We start from the raw sequence: 6,299 nt of genomic DNA, 5'->3' as shown, positions 1-6,299 counted from the left end.
TCTGCTGTTTTCATGCAGAAAGAGGTAGTGAAGGAAAATGTTCAGTTCTCCTTTTGCTTAATTCACCAGTCTGGTGCATGTGCCCACCCTTGGCTGAAGAGATTTACAAATGACCCTGGTTTAATTCTTGCAGCATGAGGTGATTTTTGTAATATTGAGGATTCCAGTAAAAACTGGTTTGATCCATGGTCACCTTAATTAGGGATTCTGTAGGTACTAGTCTGCTGAAAGTTAATCACTTTTATTAACTTCTTATTCATAGATTTGGTGGATTTATTCTAATGATTGCATTTGATACATTTAGTGGGAAGTTTTCACCTCTGTCCTTTAATGAATCTTTATTTTCTAAATAAATCATGTTTGAAAATCAACCCATTGTTCTGCACCCATCTCTAAACACTCATGAACAGACTCACCCAAATCCCTCTGGTCTGTCCAACAACTGCTTTTTTTCTCTTGATATAATTTTCTTAATCACAAATACCACCTGTCACAAATAAGTTTACCTACACTGGTAAACCAAAAGATATGACACTTCTAATACATAATGCAATTCATTACATAGAACTGTAATTTTGATTTTTCTGGCTATTTCCTTGACCAGCTCTGCAAATTCATTGAGTTCTCATCTCTGTCTGGTTTCCTAATGTTATCAAAAGCTAGGCTAGGATGTCTATTTTCTTGTCATGTTTTCTGGATCCTTTCAGTAGAGGTCTTCTAAAGAATAGGAACCCATGTGATTGCCACGTCCTACTTTTGCCACCACTTGCTTTTCACCTTTGCTCATCATTTTCCACCCTGCAGCTTTCATCCTAAAAGCCTGCTACCCATCACATGCTCCTCTTGCTCTGCTCTGTCTAAAAAACTGTAATGCTTTATTGTGAGGTTCTTTAAAGGTAACTTGAACTGTACTGCACTGAGATGAGAAAACAACAGGACTGTTTCAATGATACGTGTGTTAGCAATGGCTGCATTTCTGTAACGCTCTTACTAAACATTTAAAAATCTACTGCGAACACTAAAAACAGCTTTCCAATGCATCTGTAAAGAAGATTTGTAGGGGGATACAATATTAGAAAATAAAGTATAGAAAGTAATTTTACCCCCGAAAGAGTTGCAGCTGGGTTACTTATTAAAGATTAGGAGCAGGCCTGATTTTAACAAGCCATACCTGTAGCCAATAAAGAAGAGTGTTATAAAAGAGTGGATTGGTTGGTTGAGGGGAATTGGAGTCAGTTGGTTACTGTGAGGATAAGGAAGAGTCAGTGCCTGGAGGAGCTGCCTATGGGAGACATCAAGAAGGTACAAAGCTCTAGCAATATGGAACCTTTGCAATATAACGACAGTAGAACCTTTGTAATGTAATGACAACAAAGATATTCCCAAAATGGTTTAAAAACAAGTTTCAGAGGTGCCAAGCTCTTGCAACTCTCTTTTAGATAAGTGGGAGTTAAAGAAGTGCATGATACCTGAAAATTAGGCTATAATTTGCCTGAAGGCATAAAACTCAGGTGTCCTGATACATAGTTTGATGACTCAGTCAGGCAATTGTTCTTTGATTTGAAACAAATACTTGAAAGCGGTGTGGAAGGCTGATTTACAGACCTTTAAACATTCTCTGAAATCACAACAGCTCCTACAAAGATAGGGGTTGAAACTATAAATCAAGTGTCTTTGATTGGTTTCATGACCTTGATTAAGTCTCCTTATTAACTGAATAAAATGTGAGCTCAATATTGCGGAAAAGGAAAAAAATAGTAATACCATAATAATGTTGGACTATTTTTGCTTTTATTCTTGTACAGAATATGCTTCAAATAGGAAATATCCCACGCTCAACATCTTGAGTTTTGTCTCCAAGGTGAAAAAAAAAAATCTGTTCCTTTGTACAGTGTTAAAAAAGCCTCTCCAAACCATTTCCGTTTAGTTTGTGTGCAAAAGAGACTTCCAAGAAGTAACCTCACTTTGTGAAGGCTATTTGGAATTCTGTTTAAATGCATTTGGGAGTTTAAATCTATTTGCCAAAAAAACAGATGGATTCTGTAGCTAACAGTATTTTCCACAAAAAGCTTCCACTGGTCAGCATTTAATCTGGCATACAACATCTCTGCTAAATGACAGAAAATACTGCCTTTGGGCACAGTCCCTTAAGCACCTGACACTCACAGTAGGTTTGTTTCATTTTGACTCAAAAAATAGGAAATATAAAAAACTATACTTATTAATCTACCATTTTGCTTATGCAGCCTGTCACTGCTTGAACTGCTTCTTTTAGCAGAAATTCTCTTACCCAGCTGGCAATGGTGCATAACTTTTGACTGCTCAAAAGTTGTCCATCACTGAAGAGATGCACACAAATACTCATTCTACTCCTATTTCATACATGACCTAGGGCCTCTTCAGGCTATCAGGCCCCCAAACACCCTCAGGCTCTGACATAAATATTGGGGGGAAAAAAGGTCAACTTTATTTGAGCTATGGTAGGAAACTTTTAGCTTCTGGGTCTGGATTTTAAAAATGCTCTTACCTCTGTGGTTATAATCAATGGATAAAGGATTTTTGCAAAGTGTAGGGGAGAGGCAGTGATTGAGAACGTATGTAGTTGTGTACCAGTCAAATAAAAAAAAAGGTACTTAAAAGCAGTAAATTAAAAATATACTCAAATTATTCAAGAATTCAAAACTGTTAAAAAATGAACTAATTAAATAGATTAATTAGTTCAATTAAAATGCAACTAATTAAATTTGCTTTTTATAAATTTTTCCCATGTAATTTTTTTATTGCAACTTTGTCTTATACACATTTCTCTCATATTCTTCTCTCACCCTCCTGTTCATCAGTTAGGAAAGGACTGTACAGTTTAGAAAGATGCATGTTGGCTGTACATTGCTGTTTGTTTAGCAATAGATTTGATTAAAAAGCCTGTAGCTCCCTAAGGCCTAGCAGGTCTTCCTTGTCCCCATACCTGCAGCTGAGTCCTCCTCACTTGTACTAATTCAGTACTCTTTAAAGTGGAACTATGAAATTTTGTGACTATAAAATAGCAACAGAAAACTGTCAACAAATCAAAGGACTTAAGTTCTCAAAATGACTTAAAATCTCAAAAAAAAAAAAATTCTTTATTTTATTCAACAGAATAGTTGAATAAAATAAAGAATTTGAGAAAAAATATAAATAGGGAAAGAACAATTGTAAACTCAGTCTAATGTATGCAACTTACATTTCCACTGAGCTCTTTTATATATATATATATATATATATTCACATATGGTGTATATGGTACAGGTGCAATATATATACAAAAAATAGATATAAAAAATGTGTGTGTATTCACTGTTACGAATTCAGGAGAACTTCAGCTGAACAGAAACAGACTACAGTCATTCAAGCAGGGAGGAAGCCAGATGTGAGGACTTGATAGACTGAAATTTGTGGAAATCTGCCAGGGGTTACTTCGTTTCATAGCTAGGCAGAGCTTTATGTGCATTCACTGTGATTTCTGTAGAGTATAAAGGAAGCTGTTCTCACTGCATCTAATTCCTTGGCTGAGGTATTTGCCCATCCTCCTTCAGAGGGAGAGTGCCATCTACTGAAGCATTCCTTTACGCAGCTCCCTTGAGCCTTGTCCCACTCAGGGATTGACAAAATCCATTCAAAGGGGTTGTAAAACCGAACAAGGTTTTAAAAGGAAAAGCATCTGCTCTAGATGTGGATCTCTGTTGTAAAGCACCAGCTGCATGTAAAGAACCAGGCCAAAGATGGTAAATACAACCACTGACTTGTGCAAGCTTCTGCTCCAGCTTCTGAAGAGACTAAAGACAATTTCACTCTGGGACTTCTTCATTCCTAATAAATCCTTGGAACTGAGATTATATTACCATTTTGTAACTCTTAGGAGTGGCATTTCCTGATTTTCCCACCAATTCCTCCTTCCTGTGTTGATGCTCACAAGGTGTACAACTAGTCACCCAATTTACTGAACAGTGAGAACACCTGATAGCAGTCACCAAGAGTCTGGCTTGGGCCAGTGATGACACAGTATTATTGTGATGCTTTGTCTTACTGTATTTTCCCCATTTGTCTTGAGCTTCATATTTCATTGTAAGTTTTCTGGACTGCTGCTGTATTCAAAGAAAGCAGCAGTTTGTGTCATGCCCAGAGCTACTGTCTCCTATGATAATAATAAGCACATAAAAATTGAAATATTTTGGGTATTTTTTATTGCTTTGTAGCAAAATATAGTATCTCTAAAACATCAAAGGCAGCTCAGAGGTGCCCATGTACCTGAGAGATTTGAACAAATTGTATAAAAAGGAAGTTAAATTTCACAAGGTAAATTAACAAAGTCATGGAGTCAAAGGAGACAGAAACCTGTCCGGTTGTGTTTCATGTGAATACCCTTAGAAAGCCACTGGTTTGGTGTGTTTCAAAGCACAGGTGCCTGTCCTGATGCTTTTGCTACCAAGGGGCTCCACTGAAGAATCACACAGCCCATAGCTCAAATATCACATCTGGCAAGACAAGGAGTAAACAAAACTTTGAAAGAACTTGCATTATTTGCCATCAGGCAAATATATTTGAAACACTTTACAATATATTTTCAAAAAGTTTCACATTATAGCTTGTTTTTTCCATCTGGGCACATAGCATGTTGTGTTAAGCACAATAGAGAACCGAAAGAGTAGAAGTTTTTCTGTCCCAATAAGATAGATACCACATGTCTTATATCAGCTTACATCCCACAAATCTTTGTTGGTGCCAGTGGGATTGAGTGCACCCTCAGCAAGTTTTCCAGCACCACCAGGCTGAGAGGTGTGGTCAGCATAGCAGAGGGAAGGGATGCCATCCAGAGGGACCAGGACAGGCCTGATGTGGGCCTGTATGAACCTTATGAAGTTCAGCAGGGCCGAGTGCAAGGTTCTGCACCTGGACAATCCAAAGCACAAGCACAGGCTGGCAGAGAATGGATTGAGAGCAGCCCTGGGGAGAAGAACTTGGAGTGGGGTGCTGATGGATGAGAGGTAAGACATGAGCCAGCAATGGGAGCTCACAGCACAAAAAGCCAGTTGTGTTCTGGGCTGCATCCCAAGCAGTGTGGAAGTAGCATGAGAGAGACAATTCTGCCCTTCTGCTCTGCTCTGGGTTCCCAACACAACAAGGACATGGACCTGCCCAAGCAAATCCAGAGGACCAGGGGGCTGGAGCACCTCTCCTGTGAAGACAGGCTGAGAGAGCTGGGGTAGTTTACTCAGGAGATGAAGGAGCCCTGAGATGGAACAGCAGCATGCCAGTACCGATGGGTAGGGGGCTGCAAGAGGGCAGGAGAGTGACTTTTTACATGCAGTGATGGGACAAGGAGTAATAGCTTTAAACTGAAAGAGGGTAGGTTTAGTTTAGATTTATGAAGAAATTCCCACTGTGGGAGTGGTGAGGCAGTGGCACAGGTTACCCAGGGAAGCTGTGGATGCACCAGCTGTGGAACTGCTCAAGGCCAGCCTGGATGGGGGTTTGAACAACCTAGTCTCGTGGAAGGTGTCCCTGCATGAGCAATTTGCAGAACCATTAAAAAACAGGTGTAAATGCAGCCAAGTCTCAGGACAGTTCTGAAAACCTTATAGGCCCTGGCAAAGTGTCTTCCCTCACAGGTTCCTTATCACAACTCAAAGAGCCTCTTCATTAAAAGTGCCTTATTGTTGGTTACAGCAAAAGCTGCACTTGTGTGTGCTGCACTTGAGGTACAGAACTGTTATCCCTATCCCTACAGAAAGGAAAACCTTAAAAGGAGAGAGGGATTTGCTTCTCTGTAGGCCAGACTGTCCATCAGTTAACCAGTTTTTATTTCAGCATCAACTACTCACTGGTTGCTGCCTCCATAGAAGGCTACATTTCAAAAAATTTAATAGGCGCAATAAATAGCCCTAATCAGTGCATCACTTTGCCTACACATGGAACAGCAAACCAGCATTTGGGGATTATGTCTGCTTCTCATCATCCATGCCTTTTTCTTCCACCAGTTACTTTTTGGCTGCGTCCCAGTCATTGCCCCCAGAATTCACAAAATGCAAAATTCATGTTAAAATAGCATTGCCTTTTTTTTTTTTTTTTTTTTTTTTTTGTAGCGGGTTGTTTTATGTTTCTTGCCTCAAAAAATAATGGACAATAGCCTTCTAAAAAATAAATCAGCTGTGTAAGATGTGTAAGATTCAAAAAGAGTGTGAATTACTCATCAATGCTCTCAAGTGAATGGTGTGATTCTTGGAGCTGTCCCTGCGCACGGCTGAGTTAGACTCGAAATGGGT

Source organism: Melozone crissalis, unplaced genomic scaffold, assembly GCF_028551555.1.
Source record: "Melozone crissalis strain CALT ecotype California unplaced genomic scaffold, PUWL_Pcris_2 ptg000027l_1, whole genome shotgun sequence".
In the NCBI taxonomy this organism is placed as follows: Eukaryota; Metazoa; Chordata; class Aves; order Passeriformes; family Passerellidae; genus Melozone; species Melozone crissalis.
Note: the sequence above shows the minus strand (reverse complement) of the source record.